The following is a 13,688-nucleotide window of genomic DNA, read 5'->3' as shown; positions in this document are numbered from 1 at the left end:
AGCGGAATCAAATCATGTCATTTAGAAAAATATCTTCCTCTCTGTGCATTATCAGGGAACTACACTCCTCATACCTTGCCATGCCAGAGAAGGTCTGAGTACCACTGGTTAATATTAGGCTTCAGGCTCCTACAGTTTTCCAAGTAAATGAAAGATCAATAATACCTGTTACTCACAGGCTCCAGGCAGACAGTTTTGCCTACCAATTCAGCATTGCCCATGGTATCACTGCTGTAGTTACAGTGACTATCCCAAAGGTACTTACAGCTCGTTCCCTATTCATTCTAGCATAATCCTCTCACTTGCTGACCATTAGCAGTGTAATTAATGGGCATTTTCTGATCGATGTACCCTTGCAGGTAAGTGTTATAATAAAGGGTGATTACAGTGAAGAATAATACAGTTGAAAATCAGTACCTAGTCGTCACCACTCATTGGCAGGGCCATAACAGAATCAGACAGTGAGACCAGACTGCATAGAAATTATATCAAATAAAGTAATTCTTTCAATTTATTGCACTTTTAATTATGCCATCTTTAATTTAAAGAACTACCTTGCCCCATACAATGTAGTCTCCAAGCTAAAGGGAATTAATGTAAGGCTAACTAATTTTCACTCCCCAGCACATTTGAAATCAATTTTACCTTAAGCAAAATGTTTTATGAGTCTTTAGTTTACCTGGGCATTATGCATCTTCATAATTTTCTAATGAGCTTAAGATATCCATAAGCAGAAGCCATGAATCATATTTTTGGTAGCCCTTAAAAACATTTTTTTTGCAATCTGTTGTAAATTAAAAGAGATGTGAGAAAATGAGAATAAAATATCATTACCACTGACAACCTCACAGCTCAATACACCATGTTTTAAATCTCATTAAAGGGTCAGTTGTCATTTTTAGTAACCTTCATCATAGCCAACACCGTGCCATCCAATCTTTCTTTAAAATACCAAGGAACAGAGGTCACACAAAGAGCTGGGGCCATGAAAATCACCCCTGAGAGTGGTGTAAGGAAGTGGAGCTCTTTTCAGAGGTTTCCATTTCAATATTGACACACACTGAGCTTTGGTATTACACAGTAGGGTCGGGTACAAAGGTCCAATGAACAAAACTTGAGAAGACCCTGTGACTCACTGTGATTTCCTGATGACCAGAATCAGAGGGGACATGATGACCATCTCACAGGTAACCCAAAAGGAATACATAGCCAAGATAAGGCTTAATCATTACTTTGTGGATAAAGATAAAATGGAAAAAAATCAGATCTCCAGCAGTCACAAGCTTTATATACAACCAATTTTCTACATACAGATTATATTTACTGTGGATTCTCCTAGGTTGAATTTTAATAACAGACCAACTTCAATTATTGGCCAGTGGCTTCTGAAGCTGATCTCTTTCCCCTGTCCCTGGGTATGTTCATGGGAAGACAGTATTTTAATATAATCGAAACATGCTGGATTAATGAGATATACGTGCTACCAAAAATAACAACAGCAAACAACTATTCTAGTAATTCAAGCAAAATATAAGTGATTTTTCAAAATTCTGTGTCTAGCCTGTCCACAACCATTCTTTTCCACTTGGCAAGTAATGGAGGTGATCATAAATAGAGAAGAAACTCATGCTTTAAAGTTATAGCACATTTTTCTTGATTTCAGCTTGTGGTAAGATAGTTTGTGGGCTGCTGGGAAGAATTAAATGGAGAAATTTAAATGAAGAAATGTCTATGCTCTGGAGGATTTCAAAAAGGTGTTCTTTTGTTTGTACCCAGGTAGGCAGAACTCCCCACAAAATAGCTATTCAAGCCCCACTTAGTCCACTTTTCTTCAGTTTTGCCCCCTTGTCAGCACATACTATATAACTGATCTTACCCCTTATTAAAATTCGCAGGTTCTAAATAAGAGGAAGGAGTTTATAACAAAATCAAAGGCACTGAGCACACAATTTTACTTACAGTCCATTAGATGTAATTATTGCCACTCCCAACAGCTTGCTACTCTGATTTCATTTTGGGAATGTTAAACATAGCTAGAGTTTTATCCTGAATTATTTCAAATAGTTGGTAGTAAAACTTCTCATCCTGTAGCTCACCTCCAAAGACATTCTGTCAACAAAGTTCACTACAGATCAGTCTTCACTGATTTTCCTGACACTTTATGTATTAGTCTGCTAAAGCAGCCATAATAAAACACCGCAGACTGAGTGGCTTAAAAAAACAGAAATTTATTTTGTTACAGTTATGGAAGCTGATCTAGAGATCAGGTGCCAGCATAATCAGTTTCTGGTGAGGTCTCTCTTCCTGGTTTGCAGAAGGCCACCTTCTTGCTGTGTTCTCACATGGCAGAGAGAGAGATAGAAAGCTCTAGTGTCTCTTCTCTTTATACAAACACCAGCCCTTTCAGATGAGGACCCTTCCCTAAGTTCTCATTTAACTTTTATCACCTGCTTACAGGCCCTATCTCCAAATATTGGGGATTACATGGGTCCAATCAACATATGGATTTTGGAGGGGTACAATTCAGTCTATAGCACTTTATATGACAGAAATGCCAAATCTCTTTTATTATTGCCATTTAAGACTCTTAATAGGACACCAAAACAATAGCTGATGCAAGAAAAAAAAAGAGTTATACTGGATGTTTCAAGAAATATATGCAGTGGACACACTATTCAAGCTGTGACCTTATTTTCTTCTATTAATATTTGATTCCATTTCTGTCTGGTGGCTGAAAGAAAATTATAGTCACTTCTGGGAGTTTTCCCTCCTCTCCATTTCCATGGAGTAGCCTGAACATTCTACCAAATTTAGGTAGGCTCAAGGCATTGGGGAGTATGGGAGGGAACATCTGATTTTTGGTCAGTCTTTATCCACAAAAGCTCCTCTTCCTCTTAGGATCTTAGCCCTGATGCAAACTTCTCCTGGACACAGGCTTGAAGAGGAAATCTTTGGGGGGGTGGGAAACAATATGGAGAAAACATAATTTAGTATCTCAAATATTATCTTACCACATGAAGCAGAAGTTGTAAGTTTGATCCTTTTTATTCATCGAATGTCAGATTTAGAAAGGCTTGTAGTGATTTTGTACTGCATTATCATAATTTTGCAGATGAAGACACTGGGGTCCACACAGGTGACGTAACTCATGCCAGGTCCCATAACAACTTAATGGTAGGTCACAGACAGGAAGCCAGGTCTTCTCATGACACTGATGCATAATTCATAACATAATTCAATTAAACCAACACCACATGAATATCAGAAACCATGCTAGGCCCAGCAAGTGCCCTCGGAGGAGTCAAAAAATATAACATGTATAGTTTTTAATAGCACTGGGGTTCAATGGAAGGAAGTCTCCTGATGTTGCGATTGCTTCTTGCTGACCTGTTTTCAGAAATGTCTACTGAGAGCAAAATAGAGGACTCTGGTAGACTAAGAATACCTTAAGAGATTTTCTGCTTGAAACATCTTAACTAATAAAATTTACATTTTTCTCCTCTGTTTCAAGTCACCTACAGTAAAAAAACACTGCTGGACACTGTGATGAAATCTTGTTACACACTCTGTTCTATCAGCTTTGCTAAGATTAGTCAGGACTAAGAATCAGGGACACTTTGAAGTGAAAGGAGAACAACCTCTTATTTCACTTCTATGAAAAAAATCTTGTCAAACACTCCATCTTGAAGAAGAGGGTTTCCCTTCTTTGATTTTTTAATTAAATAAAATAACTCAAATACATAAAGATAGACTTTAGATTAAGTGCTTTATAACAAAAATATTAATCCTCCTAGATAATTCGCTTTTACAAAAACAGGGTTCTTATGGCTCTAATAGAGTAGGAAATGCTATTATTTTCTCTCTCAGCCCTACCACTAGATAGCAAGCAACTTGCAAGTTATGTGATCCCATTAAAAAGTCAAATTGCTTTGACGAAAGAAAAACTTTTTCATTATCGTTTTATCATTATTTTTATGTTATTTTCAAATGTACAGATATAAAATGAATATAAAAATGAATCCCATCATCCTGTTTCAACAATTACCAAATAATAACTAATTTGTTTTCCTCTGTACCTTCACCTATCACCCCTTTACACACAAATTATTTTGAAGCAAATTACTGTTATTTATCACATACATTTCATTATATATCTCTATAGAAACTCTTTTTAAGTATAACTCAAACAAATACCACCGTCCCATTTAAAACATTAATAATTATTCTACAATTGTATCAAATGTTCTCAATTCTTATAGTTTTATTTTTATAGTTTCTGCTTTTACTGCTCTTCAATTAACAATCCATGTAAGGTCCATGTGTTACAGTTGGTTTATATGTCTCTGAAGCTTCTAATTTATAGGTTCTTCCTCCATCTCTTAACTTTTTAAGTTTATTTATTTATTTTGAGAGAGAGAGCAAGCAGCGTAGGGGTAGAGAGAGGGGAAAGAGAGAGAATCCCAAGCAGGATCCACACTGGCAGCACAGAGCTGGCCGCGGGGCTCAAACCCACGAACCATGAGATCATGACCTGAGCCGAAACCAAGAGTTAGTTGCTTGCAGTTATCTTTAACATTTTCCTCAGTCCCTGTATTTTCTATAAATGAGAAGTTAGATCTAGGGACTTCATCTACAGTCCCTTACAGATTTTCCACATAATACATCAAAACTGATGTATGCTTCCATCAAGAAGCACAAATGTTTGCATTTTTTCTTTTTGATATTAATAGATACTCATATATCATGAGGGGTTGTAAACTGATGACATTTTAAATTCTATGCTGTCCCTTTTCATACATTAGCTGGATATAGTTCTATATTCTACAAAAAGAAGCTTCCCTCATCCTTAGGTAAAATAAAAGTATATATTTTAGTTCTTGTAGTCCATTTCTTGTGGTTTATTTCTTGTTAGACATTCCCTCTGTGAGACTGCTTTAACAATGCACTTCCCTCCCAATACCTGATTTGTTTCTTATTGCCTGAGCCCCCTCTACCCAAGGTTGTTCATAGTTAGCACCTATTAAGGCAGTTAAGTTCATGGATGTACTATTTAAGCAGTGCGATAGAGCAAAGTGGTACATCTTTGGAACCTGGAATTACGAATAACTTTTCAACCTGGAGACTCCAGCTTTCTGAAATATAGTTTCTTCATCTGTGACAAGAGAATAATAACAGTACTTTTCTGTGCCAGTTATCATGTTCTTGTTCCAAATCCACGCTTCTTTGCCATGCTCTGTGACACTGGAATTGGACCACAAAACACTTCTCCATTGCCAAGCTGACACAATGTAAGGCTTCTCAATGGAGGGCGCTAGAGGGACACCGCAAGAAAAAGGAGCTTCCATATCTGATTCCAGTCTGGACTTCTTCCAACTATGTTATAGCTGCCAGTAGTGTTTGGGAGGCCCCAGTGGTGCTCACTCTCCACAAGTTGTACCTGTACCTCAGGAGCTACCTCCTGCAAATCAGCTCTGACCTATTGAAATTCCAGCAAACTTCTACAGGCATTTCCTAAGGATAACTTCACCTACCCTACATCTTTTAGCAGGTCAGCTATATCTTCTACTTTTGAAAGTAGTTACTTTATGCAATAGAGGTCCTAGAGTGCCCTGGAGTGCAGTGTCCCCTGTTCCCAGGAACCTGGCACTTCAGGAGAGTATCCTATGTATGTTGCTTATGTCCTGCTGTTGTGTCTGAATCACTTTCACTTTCCCCGCAGTCATCTGCACTGACTCTTTGCCTGCTGTGGGCTGTGCCTGCCCTCTGTGGTGTTACTGGGACCCACAGACAGGCCAGTTCCAACAGCGCATGCCCACCAGGGAACTTGGAGTAGGTAAGCAGTATTAGCCAAATTTGCGCTGAGCCGCTGAGCTGCTAGTCCTTTGCCAGATGCCCAGAAGCACTGCAGAGGCTGGGGGGCTATGTACCAGGGTGCCCGGGGGCACAAGGTTGAATGTGGCATACATACAGTGATGGCTGGGTGTGGCCAGGCCTATTGTGCAGGGATGGCTGGGGGCACGAGGTTGGGCATGGCCTAGTAGGTGGGCGCTGTATGCAGTGTGGGGCAGCAACTGTGCCCTCAGGGGCTGGACAGGGCATGGGCAGGGCACACGCACAGCTTTAACAAAATGTGCCCTGTGCCCAGGGCCTACGCTAGCAGGCTTGGAGTGAGCGAGTCCTCAGGAGAAGTGGGAATAGCACACCACTAGCTGGTGAGGCAGTAAGTGTCTGTGCCACCCCACCTGCCACAGATGGCCCTGTGATTATGCTGGAGGGGGTAGGGGATGGAAAATGGCACCTTCATTTTTAGAGACTCAGAAATCAGTATGAACAGATATGTCTTCTGTTTGCCCCCAGTGTTGTGTAAACTTTTGTTTTTATATTGCCTTTTCACACAGGCCTCTGCCTCTTTAAAGCAGCAACCCAGCTCACCTTCCACCCTCTGGGCTAGCCCTGTGCTGAGTCAGCTGACTCCAGGCTGAGTCCCACTGGTTTTAAACTCATGAAATTCAGCCCTTCTGGTTTTTAAAGCCAGACGTTATGGGGATTAGTCTTCCCTGTGGGAGCTTCTTGGAACAAGGGCCTGTTTCTCCGCTCTCTCCATGCACATAACTCCCTCCCTCCTGTAGGCAGGCTCCCTCCACCTTTCTGCCCCTTTCAGATGCAGCTTCTTCTCTGTATTTAGTTATGGAGTTTGTTCTAATGGTCTCTGACGTCTCTGATCACTAGCTCTCAGGCTTATTGACTCGGATGTGGATGGTATCTAGTTGTAAACGTAGAATGGGGTGAGCTCAGGGCTCCCCTACCCTGCGATCTTGCCAAGCTCCCCATCTTCCCTCTATTTTTAAAGGCCTCTTTACCCCTCTTAGGAGTTTATCACCTTTTACCAGTTTAATATTTTTTATATTAAATTACTGGGGTGATTTCTGTCTCCTGTTTGGAACCATGATTGATACACCACTTCAGTTTCTGGGAAACTAAATTGATGTACTTCATGTAATAATGCAAATAATACTAATGCCTAGCACTTAGTAAGTGTTAATTAATCCAGTTGTTATTCATTATGATGATTTCTCTACAAAACTATGGGTGAAAACCCTTATTTGGTTTACGTATAAAGGTATGTTACAGTAAGAAAAATTAGAAAAAAATATGGAGTGCTCTCAATTCTACGACTCTCCCTAGAAATGAACTCAGAAAAATGTCACCTTTGAACAGGAAGACAGCGAAATGTTATAGTGAAAGCAGAACTTCCTTTTAAAGTTCTCTCTGATAATTCTAGCATTTGGCCAGTTGAGGGACCTAATGTCAGGTGCAATACCCACAGATTGTACACCACACTCCCTTCCCTGGAACCATATTATTTTCACATTTGCAATAAAAGGTGACCATACAGAGCACCTGGGTTGCTCAGTAGGTTGAACAGTTGAGCATCAGACTCTTGATTTCAGCTCAGGTCATGACCTCCAGGGTTCCTGAATGTGAGCCCTTGTCAGGCTAACAGTGAGGGGCCTGCCTGGAATTCTCTCTCTCTGCCTCTATCCCACACATGTGCTCTGGTGCCCATGTTTTTGCTCACTCTCAAAATAAATAAATAAACTTTAAAAAGGGGGGCGGGAGGCTATTTATTATCTTTGTTTTTAATCAGAGTAATCATTGAAAGGGGAATGCATTTTGTGTTTGATATTTGAAAATATAGTCAAGAGAAATGCACATTTACTTCAGATGAGTTTAGGTCTAGAGAATCTTTCTAGATTCAGAATTCATAAAGGAAGTGAAATTTTAAGAGCTACTTGAAGAAAATAAAGGCAAACGAACATTAAGAAGTAAGTGAATTTGGGGCGCCTGGGTGGCGCAGTCGGTTAAGCGTCCGACTTCAGCCAGGTCACGATCTCGCGGTCTGTGAGTTCGAGCCCCGCGTCAGGCTCTGGGCTGATGGCTCGGAGCCTGGAGCCTGTTTCAGATTCTGTGTCTCCCTCTCTCTCTGCCCCTCCCCCGTTCATGCTCTGTCTCTCTCTGTCCCAAAAATAAATAAAAAACGTTGAAAAAAAAAATTTTTTTAAGAAGTAAGTGAATTAAAATTTATGTCAGGTATCATATTATTTACATGTGTTAACTTATTTAATTTAACAACAACAATACTGTGAAGTAAATATATTCCCCCATAAAAGGAATCTTTGGTTTATGAAGGACAAATGTGCTACCTAAATAATAGAGCTAAATTCTAACCTAGTTTTAATTGGACTTAAAAGCCAGTGGGTATTGGTATTTCCCAAAGTATGCTTCAAGAGACAATAGTGCCATAGAAAGCTGAGAACCAACACTTCTAACCTGAACGAATAAGTTCAGAAGACCCTGGGTTAAACAAAGTTAGTTACCTTTTTAATTACAAGATGATTCAGAGACATTCATATACTAATTATGATGTGAATCTTTAAGACAAGATATATTTATATAGCATTTCCACAACTCATTTGACCACTGAAGCCCTTTGCACAAGCATCTTGGGATACTAATATGTATTCTATGGAACACTCTTTGAGAAACAGTCTGACTCTCTGCACGAGCACTCACAAATTGAATCAATATTAACATTAGAAGCTCAAATGAGCATTTATGTTTAGAAGTTTTCATTCAGCTTTGCATATGTAGATCAATGAAGATCAAATACATCAAGAGAAAATATGTTGGCCCATCTTCTTGCTGTCTATCGCACAGTATAGTGGATCATTTTAAGCCAAATAGAGTAAATGGTTCACTAGCTAAAATAAATGAAAACATGCACCAGACGGTCCATAAGATAGCAAAGTGAAATAAAGTTCTTGCCAAGTCAACCTCTGCAAAGGAGAAAAAGCAAAGGAAAACATGATGATGGTAAATAGCTCTATCAAAGAGATTTTAGGAAAGAAATTTAATAAATTTTCTATTGTAAATAATGTACAATAAAGCAGGCTATTTGACCTTCTCCAATGATTTTAGTTGAAGAACTGTAATCCTGGGAGACAATGTTCAGGAAAAACTGTCCATCAAAATGTTGCTATTCATTATATTCACCAATGCATGCTTGAGGCTTGAATAGAACATGACTTACACAAAGCAAATCCCATGGCATCCTTTCCTGGAACAAAAGCTAGCTAGTTTTAAAACTCAATTGGCAGAAGGTACAATGATAACCACTTCAATTTTGAGATATGGGGATAGTTTACAATTCAAGTAATTCAAGTTTATAATTCTTATATACATACATATATGTGTGTGTTTGTGTTTATATATAGGTTTATATACATATACATATACATATACATATACATATACATATACATATACAAACATACATAAACATACATACACACATACTGCTCTCTTTCTCTCCCTGCTCCCTTTAACCCTGAAGTTCCTATAAAACCTCAAGCTGACCCTTCCTGACTTTTCAATTGTCCATAAGTTTCGTATCTTGAATGAGGTTATTCTAAATTATTCCTCATAGGCTGTGCATTATAGTTGAGCTTTATGGACTTGCATCTGACTCCAAGTCACAACACAAAATAGTTATAAGATCTCATTCAAGTTATTTAACTTTTTAAGATTCAGTTTCCTCTTCTGTAAAATAGACTTGCTATGAATATGAAATTATATGTTATCACGAAGTGTACAGCAGAGTTTTGGGCATATAAGAAATGGTAGCTATTACTAAGTTCTGACTGTTGTGAACATGAACCCATCTGACACTGACAAAGGAAGTATACAATACTGTACTGTTTTTCTCAAGTGTTTCCACAGAGGTATCTTTAACAACAAAGAACAGTAACTTATGTCTCTCACCACTTAGGCCCAACACCCAGAAAAATGAAGACACTTCTTTAGAGTGTGCTTTCTTCTTAAAACCATGTAAATTTTGTTTGATATTCAATTATATATCCTTGTTTATTTTAACATAAAAATGTTTTCAAATTACTTACCCCTAAGGAAAATTAATGGTTGTAGAAGACAGTAGGCAGCAAATAACAAAGTTTGAGAAACACCAAGTTTGAAGAGCCTGTATTAGGTCATACAATCAGTTTGTAGTTAACTCCCCTTCACCGTAAGCCTAGAATATTACTGCTTGGGCTGTGTTCCGCAATTTATTAACCATAAATATTTACTGAATGTTGCCCTGACTGTGCTCACAGGGGTTGGGTAAACCTAGCAAGAGCTCTTCTCATTAAGGGTTTTATGAGAAGGGTGGTAGGTTAAAATAGCATCACAAGAAGTAGAATAGAAATCATAGTCAAGAAGAGGAAAAGAACAGTTAAGCAAGAGCCTTGAGTCAAGTAGAAAATAATGATGTCAAAAGAGAAGTTAAGTACACCTCAAGAAATGGATCAAGGCAAGCAAATCAGGAAGGAGGCTATGAATGACATGTTCTTATATTGACTGTGTAGTGTGGGAACAAGTAAACTAGGGCAATGTTTATCACGAACATATGATTATGCCAGGTGCCTTTATCTATGAAAGCCAAAAAGTCAAGGTCTTTATCTCCTAAAATCTAACAATTTTAAAGGTGACAATAAAGACAAATATAAATATTTTTATCTTTACTCTGCTTTTAGAATGTAATATTGAAATAGCTAAAACCTACTGAACTGAACCAGTACCAGGAATCAGGCTCTTTTCTAAACACTTCACAAGCATTAACTCATTTAATCCTTAAAAAGGTAGATATAATCAACTATCTCATTTTGCTGATACAGAAATAAGATTAAAGAGGTTGAATAACTTGCCCAAGATTATATATCTAGTAAGTAGAAGAGCCAAGATTCAAGCTCAGGTAATCTAGTTCAGTGTCCTTATACCATCATTTTGGTCCACCAAACCGTCATGCAATTAGAAAGTAGAATAAGGACTAGGGGGAAAAAATGAGGTCACAGGGATTGGTAGCTGAAATATCCTAGACAAGAGTGGTATAATTGTCACAGACTTTCAGTGCAAGGGAAGTAAAACCAACTAAAAATAGTATAAACGCAAAAAGGATAAATTAATCCATGAAACTAATAAATTAAAAGATTGCTAGATTCAGACAGAATTGGATCAAGTAATGCAAATTATGTTATTAGCACTCTCTCCCTCACCCGCTCCATCTCTCAACTTTAATTTTCTCTCTGTGTATTATTCTAATTCTATCATTACAAAATTACCCATGGATTTCCTCAATGCATCCAAGAAGTTTACTCATCGAAAGTCCACCAAAGTCTATAGTGCCCCATCTCAAAAATCCATAGAAAAGAGACTGTCTCTCTCCAATATCCATATGAACATCCCAAGGAAGGATTATGATTAATTCTGCTTGGATACCCCAAATAAATTATTCTGACCAGAAAAATGGAGAATTAAGCTAGGCAGGCCTAAGTGATGCTTGTGTCCAGAGGTGGAGTTTGTTTATAAAAGGGGAGGAGAGCAGAGGGATAAGAGAAAAAATGATCTGTTAGCTAGAAACAATAGCTAGTAATAGAGTCCATTACAAATGGCATATGGAATTTACTTGTCTTGAGTCACGGGACAATATGGCAGACCTCGCAGTTTGGCTGAGCTGAGACAGGGAATTGACTTTCAAACTGGCCCTAATAACAATCACAGTGATTTCAAGAGTTAGCAATTGTGCACCACTTTACAGTTGAAAAGCATTTTCCACACATTACTTCCTTTGAAAAAAAATGATTCACTTTCCTTTCACTTTTGCCAGAAGATGGGTTCTCACTTGCTGTCACCTCCTCAGAGATTTACTCTAAGAAATATTGATTAAAATGTCTAATGTTTCACTTCTCCAAAACCAGCTTTATAGGGTATGGATGATATAAACATTCCAGAAGCTACACTGTTTAGCTTTGATCTCAGCAACTGTCCTTTAACATGATATTCTGAACATCTCACATCTGAAGCTACTCTCACTGTGCCATTGGCCAACCTTTAAGAATCCATGGGCAATGCCCTACTGATAAAGCTAACGTAAAATGTTTTAATGTTTGAAATAGGACCTATTAGTCTCGGCATATAAACTCATGCATGCTATAAATGTAAGGTTGAGACTATAAAAAGAGTGCTGATGTCAAAACTATTTCAAATTTATAATGTTTACACAAAGTATCTCAACATAGAAAATTAAAATAAACTACAGGCATAGATACCAGCAAAACGTTCGTGATGTTTTGAGTAGTTAACACAGATTAACAACATAAGTAAAATTACATATTTAGCCTGGTGCAGACATTGGGGACAGTGATGGGTGCTGCTTCCCTTGTGTCCACCTTGGCCACCTAGCTGCTCCAGCCCATGCAGAGCTACCACCTCTGCCATCACCCCTTCAACCTCTCCGTAGTTTGAAGTGAAGCAGTTGTCCTTTCTGGAAGGAAACTTGCCCAGATCAAGCAGGAAGTGTGGCAGAAGTTGGAAGAACGGACGGCACAGGGCAACAAGCAGACACACCTGAGTGTGGTTCTGGTTGGTGAGAATCCTGCAAGCCCCTCCTACATCCATAACAGAACAAGGGCAGCTGCAAGAGTAGGAATCAACAGTGAGACAATTGTGAAACCAGCTTCAATTTCAGAGGAAGAACTGCTGAATTTAATCAACAAACTAAATAATGATGGTAGTGTAGATGGCCTCCTTATTCAGCTGCTTCTTCCAGAGCACACTGACAGAAGAAAGATCTGCAATGCTGTCTCTCCAGATAAGGATGGCTTTCCTGTAATTAATGTAAGGCAAATGTGTTTGGACCAGTATTCCATATTACCAGCTACCCCACGGGGTGTCTGGGAAATAATTAAGCAAACTGGCATTCCAACCCTAGGAAAGAATGTGGTTTTGGCTGGGAGGTCAGGAGGTCAAAAAATGTTGGAATGCCCGTTGCAATGCTACTACACACAGATGAGGGCATGAACACCCTGGAGGTGATGCCACTGTTACAATATCTCCTGGATACTCTACCAAAGAGCAACTGAAGAAACATACGGTTCTTGCAGACATAGTGGTCTCTGCTGCAGCATTTCAAACCTGAGCACAGCAGATATGATCAAGGAGGGAGCAGCAGTCATCACTGTGGGAATAGAGTTCAAGATCCCTAACTGCTAAATTCAAGTTGGTTGGAGATGTGGATTTTGAAGGAGTCAGAAAGAAAGCCAGTCTCTGCAGGTGTTGGTTCCATGACAATGGTGATGCTAATGAAGAATACCATTACTGCCACAAAAAAAAAAAGGTTGGGAGGTTTGAAGAGCAGGAAGTGTTGAAGGCTAAGGGGTGTAGAGTAGCAACTTAATTAACTATTGTGTCTTCTGTCATGAACAATACTCCAAGCCAGTTCAAGAGGCAAAGCAGGCCAATAGATATCTGCAATATTTTTTATTTATCTTATTGAAATGGCTTAAAATGATGCTTTGAATTCATTAAAAGCTTAAATGGGTGGTGTCTGTGCACATAGCTCTGCAGCACCTCACCATGGACTATGCCAGTATCATGCTGGGTCATGGAATCCAGCCAAGAAAAGCCATTAACCTAGTGATTAACATGGAGGGCACTGTCACATTGAGAATGGATGCTTAACTTTGTCAAGCCACTTCAGTTAAAATTTGCCTTTTCTAGGATTACATTTCCTAAGTACTATTCCAATAAGAGTTGATACTCGCTTTAGGTTCCAAACCTTTTGAGTTTAATTGGTC

The 13,688-nt window shown here is 38.8% G+C and overlaps 1 pseudogene; it reads left to right on the top strand.

Moving 5' to 3' along the window:
• The first annotated feature begins 345 nt into the window (after window positions 1-345).
• On the top strand, window positions 346-13,259 carry LOC132693103 (bifunctional methylenetetrahydrofolate dehydrogenase/cyclohydrolase, mitochondrial-like; annotated as a pseudogene).
• The last annotated feature ends 429 nt before the right edge of the window (window positions 13,260-13,688 follow it).

The sequence above is a fragment of the Panthera onca genome, chromosome B1 (genome assembly GCF_046562875.1).
Source record: "Panthera onca isolate mPanOnc1 chromosome B1, mPanOnc1 haplotype 2, whole genome shotgun sequence".
Taxonomy (NCBI): Eukaryota; Metazoa; Chordata; class Mammalia; order Carnivora; family Felidae; genus Panthera; species Panthera onca.
Note: the sequence above shows the minus strand (reverse complement) of the source record. Positions and strands in the feature narration are given on the sequence as shown.